Source organism: Nicrophorus vespilloides, unplaced genomic scaffold (assembly GCF_001412225.1).
Source record: "Nicrophorus vespilloides isolate i.1.1-1 unplaced genomic scaffold, Nicve_v1.0, whole genome shotgun sequence".
In the NCBI taxonomy this organism is placed as follows: Eukaryota; Metazoa; Arthropoda; class Insecta; order Coleoptera; family Silphidae; genus Nicrophorus; species Nicrophorus vespilloides.
Genome location: NW_017100107.1, coordinates 100,943 through 128,435, shown reverse-complemented (window position 1 = coordinate 128,435; position 27,493 = coordinate 100,943). Strand labels below are relative to the sequence as shown.

Sequence of the window (27,493 nt, the reverse complement as noted above, 5' to 3'; positions counted from 1 at the left end):
AATTTCATAAAATTTGTTGAAGACCGGATTTACGTATATATACGTAAATTAATAATAAAAAAAAACTCGTTAATTTCGTATTTCTTTTCCGATAAATTTTATATTGAAAACGCGTCGAGTACAATTCGCAAATAAGGCATCAAATTTTCGGATTAATTATTATTTGTTGTTATTTCAGCATTGCTAGTATAATTTATTTGTTTACCAATTTGCAAGCGAATTATTTACTATAATTGCCGATCCCGACCAAAGAGCATTTCCGATATTTCACAGGGGTTGATAAATAAACGATTGCATCAGCTCCAATATCGAACAACGCGAAAATTAGAGTGCAGTTTTACGTTTCAAAGCGTAATCATTGTAATGATGATCATAAACGCATGCAATTCAATAACAAACATCCCTTTGATCTACCCATAATCAATAATATCTCATATAGAAAATGTTTGTAATTTTCAGAACGTTTTTCTATTAAATTGAAGGGAATCAAATGCACGGCAGATGAAAACATAATATATATTAGTATATTTTTCTTGTACATTTTTTCTATTAAATTGAATTGAATCAAAGGCGCAGTAGATGAAAGAGTTTGAAGATGAAGATGGTGAAAATATTCTATTAAAAGATACGCTTTTGTTGTAAATGCCTATGCGCAGGTATGCGAATTAATAACGCGTTTTAATTAGTGCCCGAAATGCCGGATTAATTAATGGATTCCGACACAAAACTGTGCGTAATTAATATCGTTCGTATTTAGTATTATAATAATTATGCGCTTACAAAGGTTGGAATTTCCTTTTATACGAAGCCAAAAGATTCGCATATGCAGGCAGAACAAAAATGAATTTTTGCACGAAAGCTGCTGATTCAAACATTCTCTTAACAACTACATCTGTTTGTATTTATCTTTTTGTTACATAATGTATTTACTGTATGTCCCAAAAATATATTATTTTACAATTATTTATAATTAATAGATACATTAACTAGTTAACCACAGGGAGCCACAATTTCTCAATAAAAAGAGCCGCATGTGGCTTAGGAGCCGCGGATCGCCGACCCATTGCTCTATACATTATATAGTCATTCTGGATTATAAAGTCATTCTGCTAATATTAGATGTAAAATGCAGAGTATATTCCATTACCAGCAATTATTTAAAAAAAAAAATAACTCAACTGATGACAAAAAATTAGAGTAAAACTTTAATGTTCTTACAAATCAGCTATTACATTATATATAAACCAAAGTATGTAATAAAATATTGGTATTTGCTAGTAAAATGATTTTTCTCTATTCAACAAACATGACTGGGAGCCGTAATTTCTCATTTAAAAAGACCCACACCTCTTGTTCTATAAGTTATATAGTCATTATGAATTATAAAGTTATTGTACTGGTCTTAGATATAGAAATACAATGTTTATTCTATTCTACGAAGCTGCACATAATATACGATCTAAATGTTTGCTAGTGAAACAAATTTGCTCTATCAACTGTGAGCCGCAATTTGTCATTAAGGGAGCCGCATATAGTAATATAAACTCATTGTACTTATCTGAGATGTGGAAATACAAATATTCACATGTTTATCTAATATCAGCAATTATTTAAAATAAATTTCTCTGAAAAAATCACGCAAAATTCAGGGAAAACTTTAGGATAAATTTACTTTCATATAAATATATAAATTTTATAAAAAGAAATGAAAATAACCAAATTTACTGCCTGTACATTATCTGTCTGTTAAAAAAAAATAAAAATATCAATATTTCCTTATAATATAAATTAAGGTATTTTCTAAAATACTGAAATTTTCTAATTAATTTATAAAATAATAAAAGTTGTCCATGTCGAAATGCACATTTCATATAAAGAAATTTAAAGTTTTTGTTATAAATAATTGTAGAACATCAAAATATTTTTACTTCAACCAATTTTAATAGATCAATTACTTATTTCATAGAATAATAAATTATATTAAGGATCAAATAATAATTTAATAGAATAGGTTAATCCGATTATATAAATAATAATTATAGATTTCAACTAACATTACTACAGTAAATCAGATTTGTCCAATAATTGATCATGTATTCCATCTGCGGTAATCGATTTCTTGCATTATGCACGACGCTTAATTTCATCCCCATTAGTCACAGCAAATAAACGAATTTCGAATTGAAATATAATTTCATTTGCGATAATAACAGTCGATCGAATGCGATGGAAATTAATTAGGAACGGTGCGACCGTTACATAAATATTTTAATGATACACCAGAATTTCGGCCACGTTTATTTATTGCTGGTTTTTAATTAGTTATAAAAATATATAAAGTTTATTTTACGAATACAATAATAATTGATACAAGTAATTAATTTATTTATTTAGTTTTTCTTAATGACAATACGTGAAAATGTAGTACAATAATAGAATACATAATGTATAATGTGGATTCGATTAGTCCGGATTTAGTTCCAATGGAAATTTCCAAATCAACTTAGAATTTTTAGTTTCAAAATCCTCGGTTTTCAAACACTCCGGTAAATCGATTATCTGCACTATGCGAGTTATTGCTGTAAATTGTTACAATTTGAATTAAAAGTAATGAAAATTTATCACAATTTAATATTATTACATAGCAGGAAACCATGTGTAATTAATTATGTTGTAATTTAAAATTTTATTTGTTATAAAATCAACGATATCTATTTATATAAATGAAAAGCCTTGAAAATAAGTACCAATTTAATAACAAAAGGAAGTTCCGTCAAATTGAAACATTTTATACAGAAGTCTAGTTACGATTTAATAAGGAAAAGCTTCTTAAAGTATTTGTAGTGAAAGACATAATTGGTTACTTTACTTTTCTTGAAACTAATTTCCTTCCTATTCTATCAATAGTCCTTGATTTGTTGGAGATTGCGACAAATAAGACGTCGTAATAAATAATACTTTATTGTTGAAAATTACAATTTTTAATTAAAATGCTTGGAATGTGTGTTTTTCTTCACAAATGTAAAAATGTAAAAATTCATTTTTCATATTTTAAAAAGTTAAAGTGATTATGTCGTATATATTCGTCATGGTCTCTTATATACCTTAGAGCTTATGACGAATATATTCGCATCATGAATTTACTTGGTAAATAAATATATATGCTTAATTGTTCTTAACAATTGAGAAGAAATGTGACCATTGCAAGTGTCAACTTGTTTAGGCGCCGTTCTATTTACGATGTAGGAAACATAACATAATATTTAATTCAATATATTTTATTCTAGATCTTGGAGAAACAAGTATAGAAAAAAATGCTGAAAAATAAATTCATCTACAAGAAGATCTAAGCCGAAATCCTATACACCGACGTCAAAAGCTATAACAATTTTAAATTTTTCATACCAACAAATAACTTATGTGCTAACTAATTTGTTTCATTATGAATAAATATAATATTTCTCACAAAATAAACATATAATTACAATCCTATAACTTCTCCTTCTTCTTTGTAGCTTTTATTTCTATGACGAACACAAAATTTAATCTGATAGATACGATGAATATATGTAGCCGACAAAAATATGTAGCCACTACATACATTTTGCTCTTTGTAATTTTTATTTCAGTTTATTATGAGCTGTTACAAATATAAAGCTTAAGTTTTTTCTTCCAACAAATTTTGTATAAATGTAAAAAATAATCATAATAAATGAGGAAAATATATATGACGAATATAAAATTCTGATAGATATGACGAATATATACGCTATCGACAAAAATATATGGTCACTAAGGGAACCTCTTCTTACGATACATTAAATCGCTTAAGGGGTTCAAAATATAATATCAAGCTTATGTTTTTTTTTTCAAAATAAAAACAGTTTCATCCGAAACGAAAAGGAGGAGAAAATGAACGATTTTCAGTCGAATTTTCCGCCAAGTCACGGCTCCGTAATAAGGCGATAATTAATGATACGCTTGTTATTTCCGCAAGATCCCATAAAATTTAATCAAATCTAGAAGTTTTAATACCACGAAACGGGATCAACGAACAGCAAAATAAAATGGGTATTAGCGAAGAGGATGTTCGCATTAATCCCCGGATATTATATAATAATAATCATCATTTACGTATACAATTTTTTATACTTTTTTTTACTCTTTCTATTTTTTTTCTCATCCTTCTTTTCCATGGACTGCTAAAACTTTGCGCTGGGGATTTCCGCATTAATTCGTGGGTTACGTAAAGTTTTGTTAATTAAAAAATTTCCTAGACAAGTTAATTAGGTCAGAGCATTGCACAATTTCCGCTTTTTTGTGGTGTGTATGTTTTTTTATTTTGTTGTTGTTAGTTATATGAATATACAGTTTTTTTTTCCTTAAAGTGAGAAGTTGGGATCGATTATTCATGGGCGACAAACTCTCGAAGATTGCTAGAGAATGCAAATGGACTCTAATAAAACTTGTTATTGCTAGGTAATTCCATTTTCTCTTTGGTCATCGCGTTATTAGGATTTATTGGTCACATGTTTCAAATCGATTAAAGGGATTTTACTGGATTTTTTATTAATCCACGTAAACAATGAGTGGTAAAGGTGATATACCAATAAGTTATTCTTTGTGTAGATCATCGGTGAAAAACGCTGGAAAATATAGATTGTACAGCTCATAATAATGGGAAATATTGTTTGACTATGAAACTGGTTTACAATTATTATGAAAACAGGATAAAACATACAATTTAATTTAAAATTATTTATATGTATTATTATAAACATTAATAATTTGTGTTTGTTTGTTTGGTTTGTTCACAATTAATGATGTAATAAAATATAATTATTAGTTTACTAAAATATTAATAAATAACAAAATATTTATCAATCAAATTTAATAAATTCGAAGCTCTAAATAATTATTCACATAAAAATAAGCGTATCTGTTCGCTATGTGCATTTTTGTATTAATACAATAATACTTTTTCTATAGTAAACATAAATAATTACATACAAATTTATTAAAATATTTCAGATACAATTGTTCAAAAAGTTTTGATAAAATTTTCCTTTGATGATAAATTAATTAATATCCAAAGATTTGTAGCTTTTTTTATTTTCTCTATATAGAACTTGATAAATCTATAAACAATTATAAATTAATAAACAATATTGAAAATATTTGGAAAACAAATTAAGGTAAGAATACTTGAAACGTGTTTCATCATATATTTTTTATAACGACATAATTGTCTGTCAAAAGCATAATGGCTACGAAATAAAAAAGAAAAGAGAAGGAATGAGCACTTCTCGCCCCTTCGGAAAAACTTCAAAGCGTTCATTTAATACACAATGTACATATAGATATATTTATATACAAACATTTTCTTTTTTTCTCATCGCTTCATACAAAATTCGTTTCGCTTTGCTGAATGTTTAAATTTAATAATGGCTTGTGCAAATATAAATCGTGAAATTTCAAAGTGAAACGTCGAACCAGTACATATTTATATTTATGTATTTATATATACATTTATATACGTAAACGCGTTTATATTAATTTTTCGATAAAGTTAACGCTCCGTTTACCATCGGATCGGAAATGTTTACCCGGGAAATTCCGCGTTGCCGTCGCCTATAACCAAACTCCTCCGAATCGTTCACCCAACTTCCTACCGCCACCATCCTCACCCCCATCATCTGAACGCCTATTACGAAGCATTCGAAGCACACAAGTTTTCTCGGTTTTATCATCGATTTCCGTGAGCGAAATTTCATTTCGAGGCTGCGAGCCCTGATTGTTGTCGTCCGACTATTTGCGGTCCCCGTGCCTCTGATGAACTATGTTCGTGAAACGTAATTATCGGGGGAGAAAATGTCACGGTCGCCGGATATTGCCTACTTCCAGGGCACGCCAACCTCTCTCTCTCCCTCTCTCGTCGCTCATGCAGACCTGTTGACACCTACCACCGAGTCTTCAAACGTATCGATACGCAATGTAAAATCAATGATGATGAAAACCACTTTATATGCATCACCCACATTATTAATAAATACATTTATTCCAAACCCGACTCATCCATCAAATAATTATATTCAGTATTTCTTCCATTCCATTTAAGTATAGTTGTTTTTCATGGAATCCCTACCAAATTGTTCTTTCCCATCAAATATTTTTGTACTAAATTCTTTTCATTTAGTAAAGTATTGAGAGGCTCCCTATACAAAGACTGTACTGGCAACTGGACAATCATATTATACCTGAACATACATACATTTGGTTTCAGAGAACGGCATAGTGCCGTTAAGCAGGTGCATCGCAGCTGCTTTCCTCGACATTTTACAAGCGTTTGACAAGGTTTGTCACGAGCGATGAGCAACCGTACTATAGTATTTTGGTACTTTTAGATCAAGTATAATGATGAGGTAACTTGCCTACGCCCCGTACTGTCCGGAGTTCCACAGCGAAGCGTGGCTGTACCACTATCTTATTTTTACAGCAGATCTGACAACATTACAGCAGGACATTGTAGCTATGTTTGCGTACAATATTGAAGTTTCGGTTTAGAAGATAATTCAAGGTAGTCTGAAGAACATCAATGACTTGCCGAAGAGTTGGAGAATTAAGCCTATTGAAAGTCTGCCCATGTAACCTTCACAATCTGCAGTCAAACCTGCTCTCCGGTTACCATAAATGGCTGCATTCTACCCTAGGTAGATAAAGCCAAATACCTGGAGATGCATCCTAAAAGACGTCTAACGTGGAAGAAGCAAATAGCTACAAAAAGAATACAACTCGGCTTGACAGTTAAAAAAAATGCATTGTCTTCTACCACTCGTTTCTAATGTAATGAGACGAATAGTGGAGGTCTTTGTGCGAAAAAGTTTGATTATTTTTCTTTATATTTTATCAGTGAAGTTTGGTCATTGTATCAATCTACAATATTGTTTATTTTCCTTCATTTTTAATCAGAATTAAAGCATATTGTTATTTACTTCGTATCGTTGCTTACTTCGTACACATTATAATAATAAAAATAATATATAATAATTAAAAAGTAAAGTATTTCACAAATACCTTATCTCAAAAACTAAACGATATATCTCTTATTCATTTAATTTCAACTATTATCAATGAAAAAAATCATTCGATGCATCAAAATTTATATATTAGAAATTATACATATGCACAAATAAATTCATTTAAAACCCAGCGCATTTACAAAAAAATACATAAAATTCTCTGTATCTCACTCATTGGAAAAAATAATAAAAAATATTGTATACACCATTGTTATTAAATAGATTCAATTAAAGTCTGGTGTATTTAAATAATACATTCATACAAAATTTCTTCGATTCAGATCTTTATTAATTCAATTAAACTCTTAGTTATTTATAACAATAAATTTTCCATGATTAAAATGATTAAGAAACTGGTGATTATGAATATTTACATATGAATTCGTTTGAAGCTCACCGCATTTTCTAAATAATTTGATGCAATATTCCATTATTAGAATAGCTAATTATCCATTTAGTTATGACAATAGTAAAATAGTAATGATTTTTTAATAAGTATAAAAGAATGTTAACAATTATTTATTGATGACATTTTAAATCAAAATGTTGACTCAATTTTCGTATATGAAACTTAAATACATAATACATACATTTTAGCTGTTTATGAGATAACATCATTATTTGTAATCAAAATTCACAAATAAATTTAATTTCAGTTTCAATCTATATAATAATTTATTTGAAAAAGAAATAAGCATATAATTGAAAAAATCGAGCATGAAAAAGATAATATAATTAACTTTCTCTTAATACATATTTTAATATATGATTCAATATGACATATTTTAGTTTTTATTTTATTTTAAATTGATTTTAAATAATAAAATCCAGCAACAAATTTGATAATATTTTCAAACTCACGAACTTTACGGTTATTATTTCTGACGGATTTTGTTTCTTTTTGATGACAGATGTGACGGTATGTTTTTCCACGTTTTTCTGTACATACCCTTTCTTCTGGGTGTCCTTTAAATGTTTTATGTCATGAAAAATATATTATTATTCGTTTATTTAATTTTATATTTATTTTTTAACAAATGCAAAATAATTTATAGGAAGTCAAGTTAGTGAAAAAATACTTTGCAATGATTAACATTATTAAGAAACTGGTGATTATGAATATCTACATACGAATTCGTTTGAAACTCGCCGCATTCTCTAAATAACTTGATGCAGAATTCCATTATTAGAATAACTAATTATCCATTTAGTTATGACAATAGTAAAATAGTAATGACTCTTTCAATAAGCATAAAAGAATGTTAACAATTAATTATTGATGACATCGTAAACCAAAATGTAGCCTCAATTTTCAATATACAAATCTTAAATACATAATAGGAATTTTATTAATCATAATTTGATACTATACATTTAAATTATACATGTAAATATTGAAATTAGCTTTAAAAGTATAAAAATTCAGTCATAAATTGGTAACATTTTCACAATTTTTAAATATATTCGGTTGTAAAATTCGATGATTTTGAACAAATCAAGAATTAGTTTCTAGCCATTTAGTAACTAAAATATAATTACCAAGTAAACAAATAAAAATTACATTTAGTTTTTACTTTTATATTTTCATAAGCAAAGTGAGGGTCGCAGTAAAATTGATGACAGACCGGACGGTATGTTTTTCTGGACATACCCATTCTTCGGGGTGTCCTTTATAGCCATGACAAAGGAAAATGAACATTCAAGAAATGCGGATTACCGAGATTTTACTTGGAAAACCATTTCTCAATCCCCACCAAGAACATTGAAAATTACCTTCAAAAAAGCGTATATAAACTCGTCCGAGGACAAGGAAATCATTCAGTTTCAAGTTTTCAACTATAGTGAAACATCTAAGTATCTAAAATATAATGTCGAACGTCAATGGTTTAAACTGTAACCTCTACCCATCGCACCATGACATAACCAAGATAAAAATAATCGAACATCGTTGCAACGAAATCCTGAACAATTTCAGGAACGAAGCCGCAGACCTATCTGAAATCTACGATAATTCTAAGAAGATAATAGAAATTCTGGATGACAAGAACTTATATAAAGATTTCCATAAATTGAGGGAGCTGGGGGAGCAAAACCAGGATGAAAGTACACGCGACAATTTGGTAAGGCTGAAATACTTTAAATTGTCCATATATATGTTTCAAACCACCTTCGACGATTCCGCCAAGCAACACGAAACCGAAATTATAGAATGCATGACGATGGACAAAACTGATGCCCCCAGAGAGGTGATTCACAGATTTTGCACGTTCATCGGGGATCTGCTGAAAATGTTGTACGATTTAAATCAACAGTTGAGTGTTTTTAAGGAGATCTTTGAGCCCAGACCTGTAGATCCGAGCGTCAGCCCTCTGAAGGAGGTGATGAAACTGTTGGAGAATGCTGAGCAAATCAAACAATGCTTCGAATTGAAAACCGGAGATTCGAAAAGCTTAGCCCAAATGCGCAAGCTGAACAGGTGGATGATGGAGATAATGAGCTGGGAGAATTACTTAAAATTTTATGAGAAAAACGAGAATCGCTTTGGAATGGTCGAGCGCCTCCGAAGTTCTCTCGAGTTTCGGGGCCATCATCCGTACGAACCGTGGGCCGACATTTTCCTACATGGGGTTGTCAGCGATATGGCGATGGTAAAGCAGGAAGTGTTACAATTTTGCACAGTATGCAATAAAAATGGCGAAAAGCACGAAGAAATTTTTAAGAAAATTACTACCATGGAGCTCATAAACGGGCTAAACCTTAAACGCAACACTGAGGTTGTCAATAATATGACAGAATATTTTAAGCATATTTTTATAAGATGTAAATACTTCGATAAAAAATTCCAAAGAGTTTTCGAGGACATGGATGAAGCAATGGAGAATGAAAAAATAATTAGTTCTGGGCTCCGGTTTATAGAACTATAATTTTAAAACATAACCATAAATATGTATAATTAGATGATACGCTTTTAATTGTAGTTAAAATTAATGTACATATGTTATGAATATCAAATTACTGTAAATATATAATAAATAGTTAATTTAAGTGAATAGTGTACATATTTTGTTATAAATTGAGTCTTCCTACCTTTAGCCAGAACATAGGTAATTCCCTAAATATTTTGATAAAATATTGTTTTTAAAAATTAAAAAATATATAATTATTCGTTTATTTACTTTGATATTGATTTTTTAACAAATGCAAATGAATTTCTAGTTTGAGGAAGTGAATTAAGTAAGTGAAAAAATAACTTTGCAATGATTAAGAAACTGGTGATTATGAATTATGACATACATATTAGTATAACACTCGCCGCATTCTCATTCTCATAATTTGATGCAATATTCCATTATTAGAATAACTAATTATACATTCAGTTATGACAAAAGTAAAATGATTTTTTCAATAAGCATAAAATAATGTTAACAATTCATTATTGATGACATTGTAAACCATGTAGTCTCAATTTTGAATATGCGAAACTTAAATACATAATACATACATTTTAGTAGTTTATGAGATAACATCATTATTTGTAATCAAAATTCACCAATAAATTTAATGTCATTTTCAATCTATGTAATAATTTATTTGGAAAAGATAATTAATAATATTTATGAAAAATTGATGTAAGCTATTATAATTAACTTTCTCTTTTGAATTGTAAATCATATTATTAAATAAACTACAAATAAAATAGTTCAAAATCCATCAACAAATTTGATAATATTTACAAATATAGTTGTTTTTTATTAGGACACAATTTTGTTCACTTAGATTTAATTAATTCAAAATATAATTATTATCAAAATTCATTTCTAGAAGAATTTTTTATTATATCAAATTATTGCAAATATTACATTAAAAAATTTGAATTCAAATATTACAATTTTCTAAGGTCGATAGCCCGTTGGTTGGTTACAATTATATAAGAAATGTATCTATATAAAAATATTTTTTTTAATTGCAATTTTGTATTTCTCTATTAATATCATTTTATATATACAGCATATATTTCAGTTCAGTCTCTTTTGTGCAGTTTATTTGAATGCAATTTTAAAATCCGCGTGCTGTAATCGCAAAATAAACAAATAACAAATAAAATTTTTACAAAATAATGGCGCGAAATCTAAATCCGGCGATAAATCCCAATAAGAGGAAACACTACACATATTTTTTATAATCTGAAATAGAGATGTCATTACAATTACAAATTCTTTAAACGCAATAAAATTAGGTTTCATTTGTGCAATTGTTATTATGCGTTCAGATTTTAATTACGTTCATATTTAAACGCGATAAATCTGGGATTCCAATAAACGCGGCGCGGATAATGGAAGATAACAATTATTGGCCAACATAATTCACGCATAATTTAATTATTATGCAATTAGAAATTTGCGTCAAGGGCAGCGGTAATTTACGTGAATTACGTTAATAAAATACGTTGCATTTCTGTAACGCTCCCATCCAGAAAATCTGTCGTTAAACGCGTTTTAATTTAGTCTTAATAAAGAAGAATTTATGATGCGTGCTGCGTAATTAATTGTTATTGTAGAGGGGTAGTAATATTTGCATGATAATATTTGTTTCTGGAGGGTGCAGGAAAGAAGTATGTGTTTTCTTTTTTGTTTGGAAGGTGGCAAAAAGTGGGTCAATGTTGAAAGGGAGGGTGTGTAGGTTTTACGAGGTTCAGTGTCAAAACACGTCTAAGATGTTCTAATTCCGTTGCGAGGAGCCCTCGTCAAGTTTCCATTGTCCCCGGAGTTTGGGGCTGAGACCCACCTCCACCTCCGCATCCAATTCCCTCCCAACATACAACAACACACGAAAATCATTTACATAAAAACCTTATTTATATACAAACCTTCTTGGAAACCTGACGAAAGCGTATATAATAAATATACATGCGAGGGTGGCAGATTACGATCAATCACCAGAGTTTAGAATATAGATATAAGATTCGAAGATAAAGATTTTATTGATTTTAATTACATGATTCAATTGATAAATATTGTTAGAAATGATGAAAGAATGATGTAGGAAAAAAATATCCGAACGTAAATATTTAAAATAATTGGCAAAGTGGATTTCATTTATCGTTCCATTTAGGACGTCGCATCTGAGGGAGAGTTTTCTCCTCTCGCTTTTCCAAATTACTTCATTGTCATTCTTAAGTTCATTCTCCCATTTTCTTTTCACCATTTTCAACGCCCCACTTTTATATTAAACACACCCCCAAATCTTCTTCCCTTCACATCGTGACATTTACAAATTTTCAACGTCTGCACTTTTCCTTCCAACTGACACTCATTATATCACTCAAATGATGTCAATCATATATAAAAATTGAACTTAATATAGTAATATTTTGCATTGTACTATTTATATGACTTACGTTTACAGTTTTTTGCACTTTAAATATGACATGAGAAGCCAAGTGTACCAACTTTCATAATAAACCCATCACCAAAACAATGACATTTTTTACATAAATATCTTTTATGTCAAATTATCTAATATAATTAAAATAAAAAGTGAAATTACAACAAACACACACATATTCTTATTATTTAATGAATTTAAAATCACGATTTTCACCGTTTTGGTATATGGGCAACCAAAGTTATTTTACTTTGAAATTCAAATATTGATAATATGCTTTAGACCCGTCTACACTTTAGAATATAATAAGTACCTCTCGTCACAACTGGTTTGTTTCTACTGAAATACGGGGAAGGTCAACACCCTCACAATGAAATTACAATAGACAGCGAATAAAAACAAATATCAAGTGGGTCTATCTGACCCGTCCGTATCGTTAAAATTCCAAAATTGAGTTTTACATACAATTGTAGGTATTTAGAAATATGTTTCTATTGTAAGAAATCAAACCTTCTAATAATGATTAATTAAATAACAACATATTAAAAATATATATAATCATTTATTAAGTGAGTTTAAATATCTTTATAAAAAAAAGTCATAATTATGATATATATTTTTGGCATCATATTTCATTATAATTGGATTTAATGGGATTGGATTCTTTAATGAAACCAAAAATTAATTTAAAAAAATCAAATAAGCTTTAATTTTTAATAAAAAAAATTAATAAAAAAGTAACGCTATTTAAAATAATATTCATATAATATAATAAATATATTTGAACTATCAGATTAGAGATTTCAAAAATAATATATCAGTTTTATAATAATTTGGAACTGACTAAATTCATGTTTGGTATTATTGATTATTGTTTACATAAATCATTCATCAGTTATTATTATCAAAATAATATATTTTGTAATAACAATTTTATTAAAACTTTTTAAGAACTGCATTTTGTTCATTTTTTTTTTCAGTAGAATATCATTTATCTAAGGTGACTATATCGAATGACAGAATACTAAAATTGTTTATTATATCAAGAGTTGCGTATAGCAACAGTTTCTTTTATCAAATTTTAGTTAGTTTTTATTGATTATATTATTTACACACTATGTTTCGTTAATAAAATTATTTCATCCTATGCAATATTGATCGCCAAAATTAAAATTTTATTTGAAGATAATTTCATATATAAATGCGACATAAAATCTATTTTGCATTTAGTTTATTATCAGTAAAAAATGAAATATCCGTCTTTATTTCGGTGTTGAAAATAAAATTATCTAAAAAACTAAGAATTATTATAACATTTGCATCAATTTATGAATATCTATCTTATATAATCATAATTGAATTGAAGAGTCTCTTATAATTAAAAAAAAATACATATTTTTAATAATTTTGTTATAGTTTCGATGTTTTTGTGCGAACTATTCATGATAACAAATAAATTACATTATATCAAAGATTTTCTAAATAAATATAGTTCATAGTTAAGTATAGATTAAAATAAACTATGTTTTATATAAAATATTATGTACTAATTTAGTATTAAAATCGATTTTGCTATTATGAATTATTTATTTGAAATTATTTAATTAATTTTTTGACTATGTGATATAAAAATATTAGACTATAATTACTTTTATAATAAAAAATGAATGCTTTTTGTAAATATATACATATAAATGAAAATGAAATATTGAAGTAATTAATAATTTTAATAGTCTCTACAAAATATTAATTTAGTAGATGTTAATTTTCTTGGACGATTATTTCGGTCCTTGTTAATTTCCTCTACGCTTCCAACGATGGGCGCTATTTACAATATTTCAGTTATAACTGCTGCAGGAAGTTTCTCGAATCTTTCAACCGGTCGCAATTGTTAGGTAAAGTATTAAAACGTAATTATGCCGTCGGGTTAAGTGTATGAGGTAGTTCTGGAACCTCCCGAGAGACCTGTGCTCCAAGTGCACCGTTTAATGGCACCGGTGAGCCACATGTGAGACTAATTACCCAACCCACCCACATGCACACTGCACCATTTCCCATCCCTACTTATACCCTATTTTTTTTTTATAAACGTACTTTAATTAAAACGCAAATCACAATAGCAAAGCGATTATCGTCACGAAATAAAAAAAAATGTAAGAAATACAAATCTAAACTTAATAGCTTTTCAACCTCAAAAAATGTTAAAAACGTTCCCTCCGGATTGTCCCTTTTCGCGCGAAGAAATCCATTCGTATTCGCACTTTTCTTCCATTTTTTTTTGTGCGTTTGCAGTTTTTCTCTTTCTCGCAGCCCCCACCGATTTGGCATGGGAATTAATCCGGTACGTGCGAGTTAATTCTGGCTACGGGTTTTTCCGGTTTTCGTTGGGGGCGGTTTTTGGGGTGACGGTTCGAAAGTTGCTTTGGATGCTTTGCCAGTTAACGGGATGGGTTAGGTACGCGATTCGCCTCGTTGATTACGAATGCACGCTGCAAACTCCAGATTCGCCACCCCCACATCAAGATAGCACGTGTGTGTACTAATTACGGTCGTCGGCATTTATCAGAAAATCTCACCTTTCATCCACCTTCCAAAAAAAAATATTACAGACAAGTCCACAGTTTCCTAAATTAATTACTGTTTGCAAAGTAACTAAAATAAAGTTTTAGTAATAACCTAATATTTGGTATTCAGAAAATAGTTTTATTTTAGTTGAAAGACTCAGTCTATAGTAGATTTTTGTATGAATGCAATCTAGTTTTCTAACAGTTTTACTTTTTTATGGAATTAAAAAATATAGTTGATTTTTCTTTGCATTTGTTCACATAATCTGTATTTTCTATATAAGTGTATACGTATCATTCATTTACTATATATTAAGAGACAATTATTCCCGGGATTTTCGAAATGTGTTTCACTTTTATACTCGATGTCTTTTTCCATTTATACACACAATATTTATAAGTATATAGATATATTTTATACACTGTAAACATTTTAGCATACACAATTTATTCTTTTATAACAAGAGGGTTATTCCCGGGAATTACCGCATAAGATACTTATTTAATTATTTCCATAATTTATTTGCTATATAAGTGTATCTTTCATTTACTCCGATAAGTAATAGTAATCGTTTTAGTTTTCATTTATCGGGAATTTTCAAAATTAATTTATTTTTTTTACCAATTGAAATGAATATACTAGTCGCTCCATTTATTTACAAAAATGTATATTTTTTTAGCATTAATAATTTGTTACTTAATAATTAGAGGGCTATTCCCTGGATTTCCACTCCAAGAATTCAAGAGAATTTTCAAAATCTGATTTACTTTTTTAGGAAGTAGCAATAATTTCGACAATGTTCAATTATTTCTATGTTTTTTTATTATTATCAGTGGCTTTATAATTATTTTTTTAAGAAGATGTAACAAAGTTGTTAATTGTTTAAATCTACAGTAAATATTGGATATATAGGTACTTAATGATATTGCAATTCATGGTAACAACTTTAGCAGCTAAGGCGAAGAAGCGTTCAGTTAGAGGATCTATTTTTAAAGGATTATAGAAAGGGTTATTCGAGTGTCGGGTTGTGATGAGGATACGAAGAGTCCACCGTTCGGTTACCGAGAGGCTTTTAAGGAACATGGTTTCGGATTTGAGAAAGGCCGAGGAAGCTATTTCCAAGGATCGGACGCTACAACGATTTATAAATGGTTGTACTGAAATATATGGACAAAAAGGATTTACGGCAAAACAATAATCTCGATTTAAATTTATCAAATTCCTAAATTACTACAGCAATATTTCATATTTCACGATAATCAGTTCTTCCACTAACTGATTGAAACCGGACTAATCGAGTACTTTGAAACCGTTCGATTACGGAGAGGTTTCAGAAAGAACGAGAGAGCTATTTCCAAGGATCGAACACTACAAACTTTTATAAATATATGAACAAAAAGAATTTACGGTAGAACAATAATCTGGATTTAAATTTATCAAATTTCTTAATTATTACAGCAATACTTCATATAGTACGGTAATCAGTTCCTCCACTATCTGGTTGAAACCGGACTAATCGAGGACATTAAAGCAGGGAACTTGACTGTATACAGGAAGAAAAAATCGTTAAAATGTTTGGAATATATTATTTAGCTCTGTCAAAGTTTGGAAAATCTCATGCCGGACTTTAATGACTTGATATATATCAAATATTTAAATATGAATTCGTTTAAAAAATAAAGTGAAGTTATATTTCATCTATATATATATTTGTAGTATAATTGAAATGTCATACTTTAATCTGTACGCTCGAAGCAAACAGAGCCGGTGGAAAGTTAGGTAGGAGACTTTGGCAGTTCCGTTTACTCCTAAACTGGAAGCTTGCATAATGCGTATTCAACTTCGGCAATTGTATTGAAACAAAAACTTAAATTCATTAGGCAAGTTTCCGTCTCCGGTCGAACTCAAAAGAGAAAACTCCATCTACATTCTTTATATTCTTATTCTGTTTCTTTATTTACACTCCAGTTGCTTTGAATAAAGACGAGAAACTGAGGGAAAAGACATAAGGAAGCTCTTATTAAAAAGTATGACAATTATTATTATACATAGAAGTTTTCTTTTATTTAACTTGGAAATCAAACTTATTGAAATATTGCTATTTGTGTTTTTAGTATTCTATAAAGGAATTTGTGCTAAATGTTTGGAAGAAGTTTGCTGTGAGGAGAAGATGTGAGTTCAATTAGGTTTCTAGTTAAACTTTATGTTTTCTTAGAGAAGAGAAGCAATATCGCTGGAATTAGTTTTCAGTCTATATTCAGCGCTATATGGGAAATGGGCCCCTTTATTATCATTAGATTGGAACTTTATAAAATATGCATATCAGTTTCAAGTTCAATAATTGTATTATGAAATAATGAAGATTGAAAATAGGGTAGTATATTTAAATTCTTAAAATCTAAAAATATGAAATATTAAAAAAAACTGGTAGATTTTATAAAGAAACAATGAATAAAGCAATACCTCGCATAGTGCGGCCTCGATCATATTCATTTGTTTCCCTATATACTGTCAATTCTTTTTTGTGCGGTTTGTATAAATTATTACAATAATATAACTCAACGATTAACGATTAAATTATTTAATAAAAAAAACTAACAAATAAATGAGAAAAAATATTTAAGTTAATAAAAGTATTGTTATTCAATGTAAATTTTAAAATTTGTGTATTGAATTTGTAAAATATGGGTAAAACTAACATTATTTTATTAAATTTACTATTTTTAATTATTAAATATTATTTTTTAATGAGAAAACTATTCTAGATTTACACTTGAAAAAGGTTAAATTCTGTGAAATGAATTATAAATTTTTACTCCGTCTGTGCATTTTAAAGAAAATGTTTGTAATGAAATAATTAATTGATTAATGAAAGAAAAGTTAGTTGATATCATCAAATAAATTGTAAATATTGTACTAATCTTTCATATTTTAATGAAATAATGACATAAATATTTAACTTTTCTTGCTTTTCACTTCTTAAGAAAGCTTGTAAATTTGCAAAGAAAATAAATATTAAATTTATTAATAAATGAAACGTATATTAGCTTCACAACATAGTCTAGTACAGCAATACCTCACATAGTCCGGATAATCGGTTCCACCAATTTGATACTGTTTGAAACCAAACTGATGGATGAACTAAATACATACGAAACAAAAGATTTATTTTGTTTATGTCCGGACAATAGTGAATCCGGACTATACGAGATATTCTTGATTTTAGCTTCTTAAAAGAGAACCTTGTAAAGTTGTAAGAATATCATGTCTTTATTATAAAGCCCAGCAAGTTGTAAACTACATTCAAAACCGGCACTACTACTTTTTTCATTCTGTCCGCTCATCCTTTGCGGCGTAGTTCATCGAGGGTTGGAGCGGGGATGGAGGCGGCGGTTAGGGCGTGAGTCCTTTTTACAAGTGTAATGCGGATTTTGCATGCGAAATGCGGAGGCGGCAACTTTGACGGCGGCGGTCCGTTGGCACTTAAAACTGATGGGAAATTTCCATAATTGTCGTTGGGCTTGTTAAAAGTTCTCAGCCGGGACGAGCTCCGTATATTATGGAAAGGATGAAGGAGAACCAACCAGCCAGAAAGCTGGATTACAGAAAATAAAGAAAAAAAAAGACAGATAAAAAACTATTGTCAATTGGAGAATCAATCGGCAGTTCAGATGTGCGTTTTATACATCTTGCACTTACAGATATACTTATAAAAGATGCATAAAAACTACACTACTAATGACATTTACTTGACAATTTACTTTTAGTTACATAATAATAATAATAATGGAATAATTTTAACAGCTTGATTTTCCAAATTTTCATTTACTTGTATCCTTTTATTAACGATATCATTAGGTATATGTACGCATTTTTCGGAAATGGTGGATAAATGTAATTTGAACTCATATTTAGCAACCAAGCTGGTAAATATAACCGGCATATGTGTATATTTACCGATTTTATGCCGTTATCGTAACGCCAAGGCTTCTGCATAAAAATAAATGAACCTTGTTGCTGTAAGTTGTAATAAACTTGTATTTTTCATACGTTTTTCATAAATTTATTCTTATAGATGCGTACACACTATTAAAGGTATTTACTTAACAATTTACTTTTCATAGCGTAAGATGCATCATTTATTACAAATACACTCCAGACTTCTGCACAAAAATATAAAATATTTAAAACGTTAGCAAAAAAAAAGATACACATAAATTTGAGATTTAATATTGAATGTAGGCACTCTTCCATATAGATTAAAGTATTTTTTAATTAAATGAGTTTATTGATTGTGTATTTTGTATATTATTCATCGAAGATTATGAAAAATATAAATATTTAGACTTTGTTTTATACAATAAATTGGTAATTTTGATAATTTTCTTAATTACATCAATAATGTTATTAGCCTAATTTGTATTTGTCCAAAAAGGCCAGCATTTTCGAACTTTATTATTTTTTTTAATATTTAAATAAATATTTATTTTCTTTTCAACCTATGTATTTTGCAGAAATATAATAATTTTATTTTTTTGTTTTTAATTGAATCATTATCAAGCTCATGCTTCAATTTTGTAAAAGATTTTGAAATATTATCTAATCTAATCACAAAAGCCACGTCAGTCAGAAAGAATTAATACAATAGAATTTTGAATTTGCTTACATTAATTTAGATAGTAAGAAAACAGTGCAAAAAATATAGACAAAAAGACTTGATGAAAAGTAGTAATCCAATTAGATAAATTCTCAATCTCCCAGCAATATTGTTATTGACATTTCATGTACAATTTTGAATGCCTTTGCTAGATATCCAATAATTTACAATATTTAAATTAGTAAGCTTTCACATTACCCTCAAGAATATCATTTTTTACCCCATTTGGGTTAATTCACACCGGTTTGTCGACCGCTAGTCCAATTGATTATAAATACCAGAAGTTGACTAAAGTCTGTACTTCGGGAAAATGTTTGTTCTTATTCTTCTATAATTTGTATATAAATCTAATTAGTTCTATATCGTAACCCGGATTATTTTAAACCGTACTTATCAAGAACTTTAACTAATTAACTGAATCAGTTGCAAAACATATTACCAATAAGTTATATATTCAAAATTGACTTTGAACTGTAAATGATTGGAAAAGATTGAATGCATCGGTTATCAGGATTTACCTGAGCTTGTAGTAAATAAACCGTATAATAATAGTTTTGCGTGCGTCGCTTATTATTCTACATCCTTTATTTAAAATCGCTCGTAACTTTTAATTGCTTCCGCATGCGTTTGAAGCCACTCCCAATCGTTATTTTCCTTGTTTCATTTTTCCTATCATATATATATATATATTTTCAACCCCTCATACGTGAAGGGGTGTTGTGCTGGGGGTGGGGGCGCCAAATACGTCCTCTCTATACGTACATAATTCATATGGTAATAACATCATGCGTATATAGGGCGCCGATCCACCCCCAAACGGCTTTTGTCCATCCCCAAACCAAAGCCTCTATTAGTTATTTATCGTTGTTTACCGCAACAAAATGGTATAGGAGGTCGTCTTGTTTAACCCAAAATTTAATTAACAAACCTTTCTCCAACCGAACATTGCAATTTAGCAAACCTCCAATGGATATTGTTGGTAATTCCATCAAGTGTTCAACGTTGATAAAGTTCAGAGCTCAGCTTTGATAACAAGGCCATTACTAAACTAAATAACGCAATTTTTGTTAATTTTATTTTCACATTGAATCACAGTTTAATTTTTGTAATTGGCAATTTTATTTATGATACGTGCAGAATGTTGGGAATGCTAGTAAATGAAATGCAAATATTTGAACGGCGAATTGACGTTCATCATTTATGCAGTGGACATAAACCCAAACCCTGAAATATTTAAACTCAATTACTATTAGTTGATGCGGATCCATCTATACACTACGCATGAATTTTTTATTTTCGACGTTGTTAAATAAATATTTTGTTTCAATTATTTTCGTTTCTAGAATCTATTAGCATGATTATTTTTTTATGAAAATGTACATGTTGAAAGGGAATCGAAGTAAATTGGGAATTTGATTTCGATCATGTCAATAATATTTTGTATCTAGTCGATCTGAATATTCAGTAAATTAATTCATGATTCACGATGAAACGAATTTACAGGCAGCTTTCATTAACAGTTATGAATTGAAATTCATAATAACATTTATTGTACCAAACATATTTACATATATAATTACAAATAAAATAGTATGAATAAAAAAGAAATGCATATATCGTTGCTATAGAATAAAATTCATATTCATATGAAAAATATCGTATTTACTCAATATAAAAATTGAAATGTATATAACAATTTGAAAATAAATAAAGCAAATCCTCCAAATTGTAATAATTGAATCTATTGTTTAATTTACATGTTATTGATAAGGCTGAATTTTTTATATATTCTTGTATTTTTTTTTCATTGGATACTTTTTTCATATTTTTATTTTATATAAAACCATACACAACTTGTATATGTATACCGAGATTCAGTTACGCAAATTAGGTCGTAAGTCGAAATAGACGTATGACGAATATACTGCATAGTCTATATAATTTGTTCTATCCGTACTGTTTGAAACCGGTCTAATCGTGGAACTTAAAACCGCACAAAAATAAACCGTACACAAAGAAACTACATAAGTGAAGAAAAAAACGGACCTAATATAACGGAGTTAAATGTACAAAAATAATAATTTTGTATACAGTTTTAGCAATTATTTTTATTTCGTTTAAATAAAATGTATTCGAGATATTGTTGTATTGCGATTGTATAGTAAAGTTAATCGTATGATTCTATTATATTTTTAATCATATGTAAACCAAAATTTGCTTAACTTTCATAACACGAGATATAGTTAAAAAATGTATTTTCCAAACTATTTGAAATCGGACTAATCGAGTAAGTAAGCACACACATTTTGTATACAGTTTTAGCAATTATTTTTATTTCGTTTAAATAAAATGTATGCGAGATATTGTTGTATTGCGATTGTATAGTAAAGTTAATCGTATGATTCTATTATATTTTTAATCATATGTAAACCAAAATTTACTTAACTTTAATAAGATGAGATACAGTTGAAAAATGTATTTTTTCTGGACTATTTGAAATCGGACTAATCGAGGAACCAAACACACAAAGTTTTTTTTGATATTTTTATGATATATTGGATTTTCATCTGATTTTCTGTTGCAAATTATGTGTCGTTCAATTGTTGTATAATACATGTTGAACGCGAGTATAAAATTTGACCAAGCTTTCTTTATATGTAAAACGTAAAATAAAACTTTGATTCAGTAAAAAAACTATTACAAAATTTAGTAATTTGTTGTCATAGCGATTGTAATTATTTTTCTTAGTACTGAACAAACGTCCATTCTTGCAACTAGTAATCATTTTTAATGAAAAAATATCATAATGTATCATGTACTTCATTGTCATCAATTAAAACATTTGAAATCCAATCGCCTTTTTCTACAGCCTTCTTTTTCGAAGCAAGAAAAATATTAAAAACGGCTCTTTACTCAAAACCCCTAGTTTTTCGGACAAGTGGCGGATATATCTGCCATGCTAACTACGCTTATGCAAAATTGCACGCAAAGCCACTGTGTTGGCGCAGTCATCAAATTTTAGTTCGGGTATCGTTCAGATGGATCTTAAAAATCCGTAGGTTTTTTCTGTAGTTAAAAATGATAAATTACAATTTATTTAAAATTACTTTCTTTGTTTGCAATTATTTTATTAACTTCAAAATTATTCATGATTACATGATTCATTAAAATAGTTGTATATAAAATAATTTTACTTCTCATGAAAAGATAAGACCTTCCATCTACAAAAAACTTCTTCAAAAGTTATAAAAATCTGTAATACAAATGAAATTAGACAGACTAATTTAATTGATAGTTTAATGACAATTAAATTGTACTTTTTATTAGTCAGAACTTCAAGGATCTAGTTAGAAGAAAGTAATGAACTTCGTAAAAAGTGCATGGAGCGTAAACACCTTTATTATCCTTTCGGGTACGCGTTTCGAGAGTAGCTAATGGTAATGAGTGCGGACGGACGCGTTGGACTTTTCCTGCGGGAAGTCGGAGGTCCTCCCGCGGGAAATTCTGGTCCTGGACGACCCGTCATAAACGCTTCCCTTTAAATACGTAACCGCCGAAAATTAAAAACGGAATGGCCAAAAAACGGACGCTGTAACAGTGTGCCAGAAAAGGGAAGAAAAAATTCGCAGATGTAACGAAATAATATATATATATATAGATATATTTATGTGTAGCGAAAAAGAAAAACGTAGAGAAAAAGAGATAGAGATGGAGTAATGTGTGGCGGTGAAGTTGAAAAATGAGTAGGCACTTGAATGTAATCGAATCAACATGGCAAGATGCGACGGCCGGGGCTGGCGTAATTTCGCCTGTTATCTTTATTGTTTATTTATCTTTCCTCTTTTTATATTACGGATCCGCCGTTTCTTTACATAAAATATTAGCGCATCAGGCAACATTTATCTTATTCTCCTCTGCGAAACTTTTTGGACGGAGCAGAGTTGCAGAGGAAACAACAACAAGAGTGGAAATTGAAAAATTCTATACCTCGCGGAAGAAAATACAAACTGTGGGTTAAATTAAGCTTCGCAGCATGCTATGTTTGATAACTGAAAGATTAGACAAATTGACTTCATGAAATGCGCCGGGTTTTATCAATATCACTTTATCACTTAGCTAAATTAAGAATTTCTAGTTATTATATTTAATAACTGCCAGATTAGACAAATAGAAGTTATATATAAATATGCACCAAGAAATAAATTAAGTAATTAAATGTTTATAACAAAAGTATCTAATAAAAATAAACCCTCAATAGTTCATTGCTATATTTCGTTACTGGTACAGATTATATAACAAGAATTTAAACTTATAATAAAAAACCGTGAGTTAAATTAAGTATCAGACATGTGAAATTGTTAGAAATATTGGAAAAATATTATTTATGAACATATAAACATGAACTAAGCATGAGGTCGACGAACTGGGGGTAAAAGTGAATTCTTGGGGATAATATGAAGGTTCAGCAATTAAAATTCTGTGTCAAAAAAATATTGAAATTCACTTGTGCTCATCATCTATGTCTCCATGAAATATAGTTATATTAATGAAATTATGTAATAATTACAATATATTATATAATTTATTTTAGAAAAAAAGTAGGTGAATATTTATAATTTAATTTACTTGCGAAACATACACAATATTTTCATATGAAACAGTTCAAAACAAAATTCAATTTATTTTATAAATATATCTATCAATTATTCAATAAACAATTTGTTTCGAAAATAAATTCAATTTATTTATAGTCAATTTCAAATACAATTAATGAAATGCAAATAAAAAATAACATTTATTGTAGTTTATATAACAGAACATACATATATAAAATCATTATTAAGATATAATTGTTTATTTTATAAAAACAAACAAAAAAATAAATTTGCAGATATGGAAATACAATTAGTTATTTTATTTAATCCATTTATAATTTGATTGAGCAATCCGTACATCTATGATACATACACTATGATATGAAGTAACAGTTAATTGAGTATACACAAAGCAATTTATTACATCGCCTATTTATATGTATACATTGTATCAGTAAAATACATGATAAGTGTTAGTGCTTTTATATTTTATCACTATGTGTTCAAATTACAATTTCATTAGTTTTTATACTAAATATTGTATTTTATCATAGTTCAGCTTCAATCAGGCTGGTATTCATTATAGTACGGTTTGAAAATATGAAAACATTCAAGAAATAAAAAAGATTTCAAATAATTAAATACAACTTGTATGTATTATTCATTCATCTAATTCTAAGTTGTGAATAAATGTAATGTAGTAAATTTGAAACGTTTGATCTCTTTCAAAGTAAACAAATACAATTGATTTCACTAAAGGTCGTTTGAAAAGGAAAGTGAGAATGAATATCATCTGGATTTCTTTCGCTTTTCAGTACCGAAAGTGAAAGCTGTTTAAAGAAAATTTACTTAAGATACCGAAAGGGATCCGACCCAACGCGGCGGAACGACCGTTCCGAAACACTTAAACGGAAATAACGTAAATAGGGAAAGACCTTAATAGAATCTGAGGCCAAAATAGTCTAACTTTCTTTTATTCGGGTCAAAATTTATTTTGCAATTCTCACGTATATTTATAAATTAAACTTTATTCTATCTCTAGTTTTTTTAAAAAATATATTGAAAACACAACAAAATGTTTTATTTTTGTGATTAAACTTTAAATAAAAGAAATAGAATTGAAAAACTACTGAAAAGAATATTGGTAAATATATTGAATTGAAGTATATTTTGTTATCTCATAATTAAATTAATTACTATTATTTATGCATCATATAAATATGTAAGATTGTCTATAAAATACTTGGTCATAACTTATGTAATAAAAATAGTCAACACAATATTTATGAATCTAAAATTATTAGATAATCAACTCATATGTTATGGAAAATAAAAAACTCAGAAAGCACTGACTATTAAAAATGAATAAAATAAAAGTAGATTTAGAATAGATTCATTTATTTTAATTTCTTTGCTCATATTTCTACAACTAAATGGTGCTTATCGTCACTTTTGTAACGTATTTTATAATATAGGCAGCCTTTCATACGTGGTACTTTCCAAGTAATTGTTTTAGTTTTGCACTAGACATGAGACGTCGATAACAATTGAGTAGTATCTTCTTATCGGATTTTATGATTCAAGCAATTATTATAAAAAATGCGCTTCCCTTGTACGTTAATTGTCAAGTAACGTATCGCAAGTGTCGTCACCAATATATAATAACATAGTGTATGAAATGGTAACAGTTAATGAGTTTCTTGTCAAAGTAGTGAATATATATTAATACTTGAGAAAATATGGCAATTCAATTTGAACTCTGTAATATCAATGAGATGTTTATATCGGATTTTATTTATGCATATCAAATAACTTGTCTCATGCATCACTATAAAAATAGCACGGTGTATGAACTAATTAAAGTATAGTTGGCAATGCATACTATATATTACAATACATGTCAAGTTCCAACAATCGGGTTTTAACATATCATTGACAAAGTTATAACATCTCATAAAGTAATTTTATTATTTTTATTTATTAGAGCTTTGAATTCACTAGTATTGCAAAAGTAACTACCTTTTATACAAGTATTATAATCTAGAGAAGTTAGTAATTTGTTAAGCAACTTGTCACTAATATCACAATAACATGATATATGAAGTAATTAGAATAGAAGTAATGTTTACTATATATTACTATTTGAGAAGTTATTACAATTCAGTTGCAACTGTGTAAAGTCAGTGAGATATTGACAATAATTATTGAAAATTGCGATTTTTCATTTAGTAAAAGTTGCAACTCCCCTGTGCAGTACTTCCCAAGTAACTTGTTTGAAAAAGCACCATCAAAATTAATTGATGAATGAAGTTAAAGTAGTTACTTGTCAAGATGTTTGACAATTCAGTTTCTGCTTTGTCACATCAATGGGTTTGTGACAGTAATTGAATATTATTGAAAATTATGCTCGGAAAAGGCAGAATAAAAGCACAAACGTCGAGGGAATGTTAATGAAACTGCGAATGGTTTAATGCATCCCTTAACAAGCTGAGTATGGATGGATGATGAGATGGGAGAGTAGTTACACTAATTAACTTGTTCGTTAACTATCGTTATAACGTCTCCGCAGTTTGAATGGCGAGACGATCAATTATTCCGGGCCGCCGCGCGATTCCTTTTATTTCACAATTAATTAATCGAAGGCGGCTGAAGGGGAATGCGACGGCGGTGGTGGCAGCGTCCACCCCCCCCCCATCTCCCATCTTCATCCCCCATCCAAAAATTGTCGCGCCCCGAAAATTTAAATTGAATTTCTCAAGGCATTGTGATGGCCACAATGCTGTACACCAATTAACATGAAAATGGAACGAAATAATAATATAAATAATAACGTCGACGACTGAAACTTCGCAGTTTCAGCAATTTGCGCTTCCATTGTTCGCAATATGCAAGAACGATTTCACTCACCTGCTGGACTCTCGTCGATCCAGAAGGAGTCATCCAAAGTGTAGTCCGCCTCTGGAAAAATACACAACGACACCGATTAGTCCTAATACTAAGTCTAATAATAAAAGTTTGTATCTACCAAAGTCGCAAATACAGTTTCAGTATAACTTCAATGTTTGTCTTTGCCTCGCCCCGAAATTCTGGCAAGTATCTATGCGGCTTTACGACTTAAAGCAATTATCATCCCCTTAGGAAAACACCGACACTCCATATCCGGAGTGTTCGCGAAGAAATCGAGGGGAAGAGCTCAGATAAAAATAAAAAAT

The 27,493-nt window shown here is 29.1% G+C and overlaps 1 protein-coding gene across 4 annotated transcripts in view; it reads right to left on the bottom strand.

Annotated features, from left to right (window-relative positions):
- Nucleotides 1–27,235, bottom strand: part of LOC108568316 (disintegrin and metalloproteinase domain-containing protein 11) — a 127,106-nt gene extending 99,871 nt beyond the window's left edge. For all 4 annotated transcript variants that reach the window (XM_017929319.1, XM_017929318.1, XM_017929320.1 and 1 more), the window contains exon 1: nt 27,189–27,235. The gene's annotated coding sequence lies outside the window, so the exon portion shown is untranslated. The remainder of the gene's footprint in view (nt 1–27,188) is intronic.
- Between the last annotated feature and the right edge of the window lie 258 nt (nt 27,236–27,493).